The sequence below is a fragment of the Apus apus genome, chromosome 3 (genome assembly GCF_020740795.1).
Source record: "Apus apus isolate bApuApu2 chromosome 3, bApuApu2.pri.cur, whole genome shotgun sequence".
NCBI lineage: Eukaryota > Metazoa > Chordata > Aves > Apodiformes > Apodidae > Apus > Apus apus.
The window spans coordinates 85,678,094-85,692,048 of record NC_067284.1 but is presented as its reverse complement, the minus strand read 5'-3'; the positions used below and the strand labels follow the sequence as shown (position 1 = coordinate 85,692,048).

The window sequence follows — 13,955 nt, the reverse complement described above, 5'->3', positions numbered from 1 at the left end:
GGCGCGGCCGGGGCGCTGCGGGGCCGGGACCCTGCGCATGGGCCGGCCCCGCACGAAGCGCCGCCTTCCCCCTGCTCTTCCTCGACACAGCGCAAGGCTTCGGTGGGTAGCGGGGGCAGCGGCCGCTCCCTGCTCCCCCCGGCTCCCTCCAGCACCGCCCGCCGGGGCTGGGTGGCGCGGCCACCTCTGCGCCCCCCGAGGCTGGGGGGACACTTGCCTCGCCCTTGCCCCGCCCTCCTCGCCGCAGCGCTGGCCCCAGTGCCCGGTTGGGTGACATTGCAACTGCGCGTCCGGCTGGGCGTCCCGGAGGCGCCGGGCTGCTAAAAGGGAAAACAAAATCCCACCCAGGCCCGCGACCATCTTAGCACGTCGGGGCAGCGGTCACGGCTGCTGCTCGGGGCCCTACCCCCGGAGCCCTCACAACTCGTACCCGCTCTGAAACAGCCGTCCGGGGCAGAGGGGCCGTGGGGCAGGGGTCAGGAGCAAGGGGCCAGCCCGCAGCGCGGCCCCGACTTCCCCCCGGAGAGCCAAGGGTTAACCTCGGCTCGCTTTCCCCGAGCAGCCCTCCTTTCACATTGCATCAAAGTCCTTTAAAGCTGTTTCTCTTCCCTCTTCCCCTCCCCGGCTGGAAAGACGCTTTATCCATGCATGCTAAGTAAACAGATCTTTGTTTTCGTCTTCCACCCACTGCCCTCTTTCTCCAGCCCGGAGCTGGAGCCTCGCCAAGCCGGCTGCAGCGGTTGCTGCCTCCACACAGACACACACACACACGGGGGAAGGGGGGGGGGAAGAAGCCGGGTTTCTCGGGTGAGGCAATGCGCCTGCAATTGGCAGGGACAAGGCAGGAATTGTAATTGCACTTCATCATGTGATGGCTTATGAAAGAGGAAGTTTGGATGTTTTAGTCACGTACTCCTTTGCCCTCTTGCTTTAGCCTCCAGGTTCTCCGAAGGAAAAAAATTACATATATTTATGTATACTGGTGGAAAGCCAAGAAACAGTGTGTGTTTGCACATTTCAGATCGTGAGCAGAGCTCGAGTGCTAGCTGAGTGAGGCTGCAGGGGAAGAAGAAAGCAAAGCTTTCAGCTGTGGCAGGCTTTTAACTGCAGGACAGAAAATGTGACCTGTATTTTCCCTTTTTTTTTTTTTTTCCCTAATGAAAACTAGCTGCTTGGAAAAGTTGAGATGTGCAGTATTCAGTTTTTTTGCTGCATTTACTGCTTTTGAATTCATTCTGGTGGAAAAGGCAAAAAAACCCCCACGTTACCGAGCTCAGTGTCAAAAAGCTGATAAAAAAATAATGGCGGTGCTAAATAGGAAATGTGGTTTATGTATCAAATTACCAAAAAAAAAAAAATCCTCAAAGCTGCTGACTGTTACAGCAGTAACTGAACAGGAATTGAACAGATAATGCGTTTGTTTCGTGTTCCTTTTTTTTTTTTTTTTTTCTGAAACAGAAACGAGCCTTTTGTGCCTGATCTGCTCGAAACGCCCCTTGCTATGACATGCCGGTGCTGCAGATAGGAGCAGGAAGTGCTGGAGGACACCTGATGGGGCATGGGGGCTGTGCAGGTCTGGGGCCATGCCTGGCAAGGAGCACCATGGTGCCCTGGATGGGGATGCAGCACGGTGCAGGAAGCCTTTGCCTTGTCCTAGTTGGGCCCACTTGTCAGGGCTGAGGGAAGGAAGGGAGAGGAGAGGTTGGAGCAGGGCAGGTCTTTAAGATTAATTCTGTTCACCACCCCCAAATCAATGCTATGGTAAGCCCCTTCTTCCCCCATGTTTTTGGCTTTTTTCAGTGAAGCAGATTGAGATCTTGCTGTGTTTCTCCACTCCTCCCTCCCTGCAGGTCCTATGCCCTTCCTGTCTTTATTACACACTGGTGGCAGTGATTGCACGCAGCCCCTTGTCCCAGAGCTGTGCACCATCCTGCACTTCACCCACGTACCCATCTTTTGTGGAGCATGCCCTTCCTTCTGTGTCCAAATCAGTGCTCCTCACTAGCTCCCTGTGCCCTCGGCATTCCTCTTTCCCTCTTGATTGAGGGCTGCCCCACATCAATCTCCTCCAGATACACAGTTTCCTCCACAGGTCTTTTTTGCATCCTTCTATTGGGGCAGAAGTCCTTCAAGGTACAAGCAAAATAGCCAGAGCTAAGATGGAAAGAGTGATTACACTGGAGGGTGCTACCAACTCTCCTTCTTTATATGTAATTAATTATGGAGACTGCTTTCCTGGAACTGAGAAAGGAGAGGCTGGGAATAGTCCTTGAAGTTTTGGATTTGGTCAAACATAGCTGATTTTGGGCCAAGGAGCCCACCAAAGCAATGCCATCATGGCTGAAAGCAAGACCTGCCAGCTCAACCTGCAGAAACCTGACAGGAGATTACAGCCTCTGCTAGAGCATGGCCAGGAGTTTGGTCATTAAATATTTGTTGTGTTTGTAGAGTCTCTGTGAAGAGGAGAGTTCAGGGGCAGCTTGCATCCACTGAGGCAACTCCTAATTTTATGGCATCTCTGCCATTTTCATTCCTACTGGAGATGGCAGGTTGCTCCAGAGGATTTTCCAGAAAGCTGAATGAACCTGGGTTTCAATGGGCTTCTTGCCTAGGTGAGGACTTCCATGATTTTTGCCAGTAGTTCAAAAGTTCCTAAAACAACTGCCGGATCTTGCTTGTAGACAGCTGCTCTTATTTGCCTGCAGGAGTGAGCTACTGGCAGCCATTTTAGAAACACTGAAACTTTTGATTTGCACTTAAAATGATCTATCCTTTTAAAAGTCAGTTCCTCCTGCCCACATTTTAGGTATTGGTTTTGAGATGCACAATTCACCAGTCCAGGTGAAGTTCTCTTTTGACGTGGATGCTGGTCCCAAAGCCAGCCTCACAGCACAATAAAAAGAGATAAATCTTAGAGAAAAAGAAAAGTACCCATCCAACAGTGTTTTGTTTAGTGCCACAGGCGAAAAATACAACAAAAAAATATATTGATATGAACAAGAGTATCATCAGGCACAGCCTGTTGGCATAAATAGGCTTTGGGCAGGCTCATGGTAAGCCACTGATCCTGCAGGTGTTTATAACCATTTATAACTTTATTCACAGGAGCATCACTGTGAATGTAAAGCTATGTGCACTTAGGTGTTCACAGGATGAGGGCATGCTTCCCTGCTTTTCAGCAGAGTGGTGAGGGCAGGAGCAGACAGAGGCACTGGCAGAAAAATTCTCCATGGAAGCCAGAAGGAGGTCAGGACACTTAGCTTCCTGCAAGGCAGGATGTGCCAGAGGTTTGAGAAGGATTGAAGTAGCTACTCTGCATCTGCCTTTTGCCATACACGGGGACCTTTTCTTAACGCCTTCTTAACACCTAAGCAGAGCCAGCCTAGAAAAGGAGGCAGCAGCAGGACACTGCTCTGCCATTAGCTTACAGATATCTCCCAAAATATGGAGGTGATATGTGTGCTGCTATTCTGCTACGAGTTTTTTCTCTAGAAAGTTTGAGCAAGGGTAGTTACCAGGGAGTGGCAGTGGGGGCAAAAGCCTGGGTGCTGCAGCTTCTGCTCCATTGGTGGGCTCTACCCTAGGCTGTTTGGAGCAAAAATTGCATGCTTTCTTTAAAAAAGGAAACAATTCTGTTTTTAACTGAGCACTTGACTTTATGCCCTTTTTTCAAGTAGCAGTAGGGAAAAAAAAAAAAAAAAAAGCAGCGAGGAAAATATCATGGAAATACTTGAGAAATTCAGAGGTTACTACCCTCCAAAGAGAGCTAAAAACTTCAGAGAGATACTTCCAGATGCCAGAAGAAAGGGCAATTGATGTGGAAAAGCTTCCGCCCCTTATCCCCAGGCTGGGTAAATAGGCATGTCGGGTTATCCCATTTACACCCCGCCTTGGTGCTCTGCATTGCAAGGCACAGTCGGCAATTGTCTGCGGCCACAGGCAGGGGGGGCAGGAATGCGGCGGCCGGGGGCTTCCCGGGGCGTGGACAGAGCGGCCAGCAGGCCGGGTGACCCCTTCCCAAAATAAACAGGAAGCCTGGGAAGCCGTGACCCCTCCACGACACCGTGCCAGCTCTGCTCCCAGCCTTCTGCGCGGGAGTCCACAGGCTTCCCAGTGCCCTCTGAAAACTGGACAGGGGCTGCGGCTTCACAGGAAACGTTACAAAATAAGAGCAGAAACAGATCATCTGTTGAAAAAAAATATGGAGGGCTTTAAAACGCCTTCTATTTAAGCCCCCGGATAATCGTATTCCTTGTCTGCGCTTCAGCCTCCGGAGCCCATGGCCATGCAGCGTCCTAAGCACTGACTAGCTGCAAAGAAGGGGCAGAGCTTTCCTTTCTGCATGCGTTGAAGGGCTGGCGTGCCTGAGCAAGGTGAGCCCTGGGGAGTATGCACCAGGGGGATTCTCAGGCTAGGGAGTTTGGGCTGGGAAATGCTTTTTCCCTGTTTGGGGGAGTTGGTGACAAGGTTCTCACATGAAATAAAAGTCAAAACCAAGGCCCAGACCTTGTGGAAGCTAGAGCTATTAAAGCTGTTTCCAGCGTGGGAGTTCCTGTATTACCAAAATGTCCCCCTGAAGCAGCAAACTAGCTCTCTCTGCCAGGTCTAGCTGGCAAGTCACCCCCCGGCCCACCAGAAGAGCTAGCCGTCCCTAAAGGCCTCCCTGTCTTGGAGGCTGCCAGCCCCATGGTTTGAGGCAGGACCACTGTTAGTGGGGGGAGGCAGACCACCTGAAGGGCTTTGATGCTTGTTGCTGACCTCAAGGTTTCCTGCCAGCACCACTAGTTTTGCAATCCTGCTTTTCTTTTTGCTTGGTGGTTGCCTTGTCCTTCCCATGGGGTGTGGGTGCTTGGAGGGGCTGGGGGCTCTGGGGGTCAAGTGCTGATGGGTTTGGCCTCTGTGCAGACTGGCTAGTTCAAAGAGCCTTGAAGGGAGAGAAGAAAGGGGAGATGGATTTCCTCTTCAATTGCCTAGCAATTGCTAGAGTTTTATAGTTGCCAGCTGCTGGCACTTACCTTGCAGGGTAGCAAGCTGCACTGTGCTGGTGCCCCTTCTGCCCATGGCTCCTTGTCCCACCAGCTTAAGCGGGACTGCTCTTAAGGGGAAACACCACAACATATGGAGTGACATGCAGCTGTTGCAGGAGAGTCTCTTGAACAGACCACTCTCCTTTCAGGAGGAATTTTGGACATCTGCGTGCAAAGTCTGAGAGCCAGTGTGTTAGGCTGCAGCCTTCGTTTGTTCCAGGCACGCTGAGATACGGTTGGTGTGCCCACACTTCTGTGAGTCATTGCAGCTATGGTGTTCCAGTTTTGCAATGTAACAGAAGTGTGTCCAAATCTGAGAAAACAAAAAAGGTAAATTAAATTTATTTCTGGTCCCTCTTCCCCACCGCTGCCTCTCATTCGTCTTCTTTTCTCTCCTTCTGATGCCCAGGCAGTGCCATCCTCTGTGAAGAGTCCCTCGGGGAGCACCCTGGGAAGTCAGAGGAGGGGACAAATGCTCTTCCCTGCACTTCAGCCCCTACTCTTACCTTTTTCTCACTGCTGTCTAATACGCTAAGTAAAATCTAGTAACTGTATTTTTATCTTCTTGTATGTTATGTCATATGTGTAGTACACTACTGTGTAGCAGTGCTGAGGAGCAATACTTACAAGTTTAGGCATTACTGATGCATTTGTAATCTTAAGCAGCAGAGCTGTATTCCATTACCTCATCCCATCCACTCATACTTTTCATGCAAAAAAAATCATACACATCCCATTTCCAGGCGTTTACATCCCTCCTGCCCAAACACTCATGCTGAGCTTCAGAAAGGGGTGCCTGCTGGGAAGTACACTGGAGTTCATATTTGAGAAAAAGAACACCAGCAGCATTAGTAACCAGTAGACATGTGTTGGAACTGGCAATTAAACTCAGCCTCCTCTTCCGGATTTCAGTCATTAAAGGAACTTCCCAAAGGCTGGGCCTTGCCTATCACTTAGTCTCCCAGATGGGACTGAATGAGGGACTGAGGACTAGTCATCTTTGTAATGGGACCTGCTGAGGTCCTTGCATCATGCCTGAGGAATGGCTGTGCTGGAGAGCTCGCTGGGGCAGCTGCAGAGGCTGCTTGCACAGCCGCCACTTGCTGCTGATTCAGGGGTCTCACATGTGTGCTTAGAAGGTGCCAGATGGGTGTTCCTCAAAAACCCTCTCCCTCACGTGTTTCACCACTCTGGTTCAGCATGCAGTCCATCATGACCAGGAACACCAAGCAGCTGCTTTTTTGCTTGCTGGTTTGTTTGGAGAGTCCTCTAGAGGCTATGCCAATGGCTGCCGTCACGAAGGACATCACTGTTTTTCTGTGTTGCATCTCACAGCACCTGGCTGAGGCATAAGCAGATGTGTTCACAACTGCTTCACTCCCCTGGGGAGAGCAGCAACAGTGGCAAACTACACCAGCACAGACTTCAGCAAGGACTAGTTACCCACTGTTGACCAGGGCTCCTTCAGTTGTCTCCCCAGCTGAGGTGAAGACATGGCCCGAGAGCCAGATTAGACTCCTCTGCTTCACTTCCCATATGCCCTGTTCATCCACAGAGGCGACTAATTTATGGGTATCACATATCTGGGATGGGTTTCAATTGCTGATCCAGAGGGAAGAGGACAATCACCTTCCTCATCCATTTTCCCTCTGCCAGTTACTATTATTGCTAACTGCCATTCTACACACATTATAATTAAGTGGAAAAAAATACAGACAAAATGAAAAAGGGTACAAGCCTCTCAAATACATCTCTGTGCTAGCTGCAGCCTGACTCAGCCTTCAATTAACATTCTTACTTAAAATAGTTTTGTTATATAGCTTTTGTTCAATTTTACATAATAGCAGGCCAATTTACCACCCCAGAGCACCACGCTGAAGAGAGGAGCTTGGCCAAGGTCTCATGGGCACCATCTCATTCTGTCTTTGATCCAGATGGCCTTGGACGTGGGAGGAGCTACTGGAAGACACTGTGCCATGGGCTTGCAGCTCTGCCCTGGTGGGCATGTTGAAGTGGTGCTGCCACCAAAAGGCATGGTCCCATTCTCCCCTACCCCAGCTGACCAGTTCTGCCCTGCACTGCTCTCTGGAGCAAACCTGCCAGTGCCTACAGCTGCAGTGCAGCTAAACCTGCCCCAATGCCCCCATCCTGCTGCCCTGGGGATGCTCCTGGGGCAAAAGGGTGCAGGTCCGGATGGGCAGCCAGGGATGGACCTCAGCAGAGGCATTGGTTTGCAGCTGCCACAAGAGACCCTTATGCTGCCCCCACACCCATTCCAACACTGTGCCATGCCTCCCAGAGGTGCTGGAGGGAATACTGGCAAGGAAGGAAGGACATATGGGCCTGCAAGGCTTCCTAGGGATATGGGGCTGCTCTTGAGATGGGTCTGATTTCCTACCAGAGCCTGAGGAACTTGAGCACTGGGCTTACTCTCCTGCAGAACCAGAAGGCAACCCTGCCTCCATCACTGGTAATGATAATGTGAGGAAACTCTGCATGGGGCTCCTCCTCTTCACTGCAGAGGGATGTCCTTACAGCTCAGTAGTGCTATAAAAGGGTTTAATTACCAGAATGATTTTTTGTCTGGTTGTTTGGTTTTTTTGGGTTTCTCTGTTTGTTTGTTTTGTGTTGTTTGGATTTTTTTGGTGCATTTGTATGTGTGCCCACAGAATATAACATGGGGGTTTGTATTAAAATCTGGAAAACTGGCACCTGGGATGCAGGTATGAAGTGAGGAAGATACTCCCGTATCTACTTCAGTCATTTTAAGCCATTGCTGTCACATTTATGCCTCCACACTCTTTGGAATCAAGGGAACCTCAACCTGGGTTTGCATGCTGCTGCTGAAGCAGGACAGTGTTTCCAACAGGGAGAGGGCTGGGAAAATAAGGAGCTGAGTACATCTAAATCTGGTCTCACTTGCCACATCTATCCTCAGGTAATTAATGACCACAGTGGGCACCATTCCCCCTGGGGGCAGCTGAGCTAAGTCACTGAATTTGCACCAAGGTGGCATTTGGCTCAGGGTGTTCATGTGCAGTACCAGTTAACATCAGGTCAGGAGGCTGTGCAGCTGACAGGTCACCACTGCCCTTGTCCAGAGGATTATCATGTCCACTCGGCTCAGTATCTCAGCCTGGCCCACCACCATCATTGGAGAAGAGTCACTCCTGCCAGTGCCCCCCTTCTGCCAAGGAGCTGGGAAAACTCCTAGGGTCGTCAGAAACATCACATAATGGGCTCAGCTCCTCTTCTGTCAGAGAGCCTGCAGTGGCACGCAACCTGGAAAGAAGTAGGTTAATGCAAGCAAGGTTCTTTCTTCTGAATTTTGTTTTATACCAAGAGTTATGTGTTTTGGCAGAGTTTTTGATGAATAGGTCAGCAGGGTGTGAAAATGTATTCTAAAGCTTTCTGCATCCTTGCACATGCTTCTAGTTGCCGGGGGTTTTGCCTACTGCTTCACTTGGAAAGGTTTAAAAGAAAATGCAAATTGTGGGCAAAAGGGCAGAGATAGGTTTTTGTAGATACGCTTGGTACAGATTTTAGCTTAACATTTGTGTAACAAGAGAAAGAACCCCCCATTCTACATATAATATGAAAATAACATTTTCTCTGTTTAGATATGGTAAAAAAACCCATTGCAACCTGCTACATGCACTTTCAGATAGTATATATAAATATCAATAACATTTTTTTGCTTCAGAATTGGTGCAAGCTAAGTATTGGAAGATTCTAGACTTTTTCACATCATCTTCCAAAGCTGGCATCCGTAACAAAAAGGTATTGTTTCACGTACTTCAAAAAGAGGTGAATGTTTCTGCAATTCAACTTGCACACCTGAAACATGAGAAAAATCATATGAGCAAAAGACTAAGAAACTAATTTCAGATGTAACCAGATACACCTTCTGACAGACTGAAATACTTAAAATCCTCTTTAACCAACGGCATGTCAAGACATGCCTGCTTTGGACACTGTTAAGATATCCAGCCCCCATATTTTACATACTCTCCTAATTACATTCATATGTTTGGTTTCATATTTGACCTCTCCATTGTAGTCTTCCAAGTAAAGCACTCCTCCCCTTAGGCCTGACACAAGAATTAAGTTGGAGAGCATGGGGGATTCATAATTGCTGTATCCCTCATATGCACACTAGTGACAGGCACCAATAAGCAGTACAACAAAATAAAAACATTTTTTTAAATCCCTAGTGCAAATGTGCACTTCTTAATTCAAAGTACAGTCTGAGCTCTTTCTCCTTGCCTTGTTTTTTGGAGTGCTTTTGTATTCACACCTCTAATGCTTCCTCCATAATCTGGCAGCTCACCAGCTACCAGGTTCAGCTTCTCTTTATTAGTAAAAAAAGACTTATTTGCACAAAAACTGCATCATGCCAGAATGAGAAACTGACTCATCTCAGTTAGGACTTTTGTCACTGAATCCAATAGGCTCAGGTTCCTGATACATCAGGAATGGCTTTACATGAAACCTCAGGCTACACGGGGTGGTGGGAAAACTGTTCAGAAGACACCAGCTGCACAGAGAAATTTGCTGTTTTCTTCCCTTCCCTAACTCCTCTTCGAAGCCAAAGCCAAAAATCACATCACTGTCAGCAAAAGCAGAATTGGACCCTCTGTAGATATAAAGCCAGATAAATATGATTGTGTTTGGTGCTGAATGCATGTGCTTTAAAAGTACAATGAATAGAAGATCTGAAGGCACAGTGATTCCTAAGTGGTGGCCTTTGGACCATCGCTGTTCTTTTGGGGAAGGAAACAGCAATGGCAACAGAAGAGCATCTGGCAGCCTGCACAAGGGTGGATTTCCCTCCTAGCCCTTTCTCAGGTGAGACAGGATAATTTTTCCAGAGTGCCATCCAGAAGGCTGGGTCACAGCCCCTTAGCCTTCATCACATTGGGATTTCCAGGGTCAAGACAACGTGTCTGGGAGTTTTTGGATGAGCTGCACCTCCTCTGTGTTTTACTTGGGACAGTCAGGTTTAAATACCACACTGCTCTGTTCTCCTTTAGCACTGTTATTACAACCTGTTTGTGAGGCAAGAAGAGTAATCCTCATGTAAAAATAATAGTATTGCAGACCTAGGCAGCAGATGGTGTTATTAAATACCTGGGCAAAGTCTAAGGTCATCATGCTCTAACAATTAACAAGATACATTGTCTATCACTTAATAGGTAACCTCCTAGTGTGGGATGTTTGCAAGGCCGAGCAGAGAGGCAAGTGGTATCTTGTCCAAGCCCAGATAACTCTTCCAGTTAAACAAATATTTGGCAACCATTTTCTTGCCTAAATTTGTTGCTACCAACACATCGGATAGAAATAATATGACTCCATTTCATCTCCTAAATGATGCCTTCTTTAACCAGTCTAGTTAAGTTTTAACTAGATGGCAATAATTGGAGTGCTTATTGATAGTTGCCTGGCGTATAGCTTAATTTATAAGAGCACAGAGAGGCAAATCCTCAGGCAATGTAAATCATTGTATGTCTGCCACAAAGTATGTCTCTGATTGGCTCCAGCAAGGTGCTGTGTCTGTGAGGTGTGCTCGCCAGCCGGCTTTTGTTGTCCACAGAGGTCTTCAGCTGTGAAGCATGCTGCTTCTTACTCACAGGACTGCTCTCCCATTTATCTGCATTGATAAAGTTGAAATTGAAGCCCAGTAATATGTGGCAGGGCTGTCCTCGTTGCATGACCTAATCAAATTTTCAGGCAGAGCTCCCTCTAAGGATTAATTTTGTATCATAACAACTGCACTTCATCAATGTTTCCGTTTGATATTTGCCCACCCTTCCCTGAACTTTACCTCTCACCTAATGGGTGACTATTTCACTTCTTTAATGGCACTACCAGGTGTGACAGCAACTTTGTGTATCTGCTCATTAACCCTTTTTTTTTTTTCTCATTTGCTTCTTCCCTGCCAGTACCCCTTGGAGAATTTGCCCAGGCCAGCTGCTTGGACCACCCTGTTAAACAGCTACAGCCATCCCAGATGAGCCTGGTTATATTTTTGCCTGATCAGGGCAGCTCATTCCCATTGGCATGCCTGGCATTCAGAAAGGCTGCTCCCCTGAAGCACAGCCTGCCTTTTCTTCTGCCCTCGCCTTCGTTTAGAAATGTAGGTGAGGGCACCTGCATTGCTTTCAGGGATGTGGACCCCTCCATCCTCTCTTCTAGGCCTTCAGGGAAGCCATGGGGCTAAGCATTGCTCTCTGGGGCAGGTTCTGACTTTTGTGTAATTATCATAGAGTGGCAAGATAGGGAGCCCGAGCAGAGTCCTGCAGCTGCCAATAACTTCACACAGTACTTTTCCTCCATGGTAATTGCTTTCCTGCTAGGATCCATGAACTGAAGAACAAAGTACATTTTATTATTTACAAGGGTTAGATGACAAATACAAACAGATGGTGCAAAGATGACTCGTAATGCATAGTGATCAAGGAATTTAATATTCATGGGTAAAGACCTGGAAGATTAAGTAAACAGTTTCAGATATGCAGGGGAAAGTATCTCCTAACAATGCATTAAGTCAGCATGGCCTTTTGTGCCCTGTTACCACTTGGGTCAGGGCAATTAACATAAAGGGAAAGACTGGCTGAATTTTCCAGTCTTCTTCAAGTGCTCAAAGTGGGCATCATCTTTGTAAGGAAACCCTCAGAAGGAGTTTTTGCAAGACCAAGAAAAAACCTTCTGTTTTGCTACTGAAGAGGGCTGCAAAGCCTGAGAGTGCTCCAGTCTGCTGGTGCTGCCCTTACGTAAAGCAGTCTTACCTGAATGACACTGCTGTTTTAGCTGGGACAGGTCAGATGATTTACAATTACTCACCTGAGCAAGGGCAGTGGCACTGGAGTCTCACCACACAGCTTTGCTGCTAATGACACTTCTCGTGGCACAAGCTGGGATTTCGCTGGTGCTGCTTTCACATGTAGTCATCTTTCAGAGGCAATTTCAACACTGATGAATATTACAAGTCAAGTCCTCAGCGTGAATCATCCTGTCCTTCCAGATGACTTTTTCTTTCTGCTGTTTACATCAGAGACAGGGAATTTTGATGCTTTTTTATGCCTCTGACTAAAGGAGTGTTTCATATGAGAAGTGATTTCCAAACTCACTTAAGTCATCTCTCTGTATATTTCCTTTTGTTGTTGCTGTTCTCATTTTGAGCGTGGGCAGCTAGTGAGGTGTTTCTAAGGCACTACTAACTGAGAGCTGAATTTACTGAAAAAAGAAAAAAAAAATAAAGGAAAAAAAATAAAGAGAAGAGTTTATTAAGATGCATGTTGCTGGATTGTGCCCAAAAGTTTACTCTGCAACTTTGATCAGTCTTCTGTTCTTCTTGTCCAGATCAGGTTGTTGAACAAACAGATTATCTGAGGTTTGGTCATCCCACTGGCTTCCATGATCGCTCAGCCCCTGGAAAGTGTGTGTGTGTGGAGTCAGAGGCTGTGGCAAAAACGGGGCAGCAGCTCTGAGGTGTCTGCCTCCCTGTCTTCTCTTACAAAACCCCCTTGCCAGTGCAATAGAGGATCAGGATGCCATGGCCTTCAGGAAAATGGGAAAAAATAGGAGATGGTGTAGGGCTGGAGAAGGGCTGAGCTCCAAGCTGCAGCACACAAAGGATGGTGGAAAGATGCCCATAGACATGGAGGTGAGATCTCCCCCTGGCACTCCACCACTAGAGCTCCAGGAGTAAAAATGACATCTCAAGCTCAAGAGAAAGCACTGCTGTTTGTCTACTCTATTTCTGTCCTCTTTCTGCAGCTATAGCACTACAGCTATTCCTATGGCTGCCTTTGAAAACATCAGGCACCTCTAGAAGCTCTTTCTTGGGATCTTGCTGCTCTGCCATGCTTTCTTCATAGCACCTGGCAGTGCCCTGGAAATGGTATCTGGTACTTGAATCCTTGTGAAGGTTGCCATGTGAGGAAAGGTGTGTTTATTGCCATGACTCAGAGTCTCAGATTTTCAGGGAGGCCACAGTGCGCCATGAAGTAGCCATGCTGCACACAACAACAGGGGCAGAGCATCTCTGCATCTGGTATCTGAAACTTGTTTGGCTCTGTGGGTGCATTTAGTTGATACGGCTTTGCAAGCTGGAATGTGGCCCAAGATATACGGCAGATAAACCTGCCCTGTGAATAAAAGCCTTTGTTAAGATGGATGCCATCTGTACATGATTTCATCAGCTCCACAAAATGTACAGGACATTCATATGGTGAAATAGGCAGAGCTCCTGTTCTGAAAGAGAAAATCCTTCTGTCTGCTTTTCCACAGGAGTCTGTTGCCATATGAGGAGGTGAAACCTTCTGCTGCGCTGTTGCTGCTCTTAACTGCAGGATGGGACAAGCATCGGGACTATGCTAACATCATCATAAAAACAACATGCACAGAGAATCATCAAAAGCACACCCCAAAAAAACTGGCATTGGCCTCTTTCTTGCGTTCTCTTCCTTCTCTTCCTTAAATATGAAGATGCTTAAAGCCGGGTAAGTACAATTCCGGTCAGCTAGCAAGCAGTCCACAGTGCTGAAACACTCCTGCCATCCAAGCCAGCTCCCTGCCAGCAATTTCATTTGCCATATGTTTGGTGTGGTTTTTGGCAGAGTCAGCCTGAGGATTTTTTTGGGCAGGCCTGCAAAACAGTTTTTCCCTGCCTCCACCCAAACGTGAGCAAGTCCCGTCTGCCACCGTCACGCTGTTGCGCAGGGTCAGCCTGGCTGTTTTGGGCAGAATTAGTCAGAAAGGCCTCTGGAAAAAAGCCCAAAAGAGGGCTGATTCATTTTCCGTATTTGTATAAGGACACCATAGGAAGAGGACTTCTTCAGCATCACACCCAGCCACTATTTTGGCTGCTTTTCCCATCGTGCAGCAATATCCCCAGCGATTCCCCTTGCTTTCCTGTAGGAGAGG

The 13,955-nt window shown here is 47.8% G+C and overlaps 1 long non-coding RNA gene across 1 annotated transcript; it reads left to right on the top strand.

The window, feature by feature from the left end:
• Nucleotides 1–4,157: 4,157 nt before the first annotated feature.
• LOC127382832 (uncharacterized) lies at nt 4,158–7,155 on the top strand. The gene is made up of 3 exons (XR_007889059.1): nt 4,158–4,373; nt 5,177–5,357; nt 6,962–7,155. It is a non-coding gene; the product is annotated as an uncharacterized LOC127382832 (long non-coding RNA).
• The last annotated feature ends 6,800 nt before the right edge of the window (nt 7,156–13,955 follow it).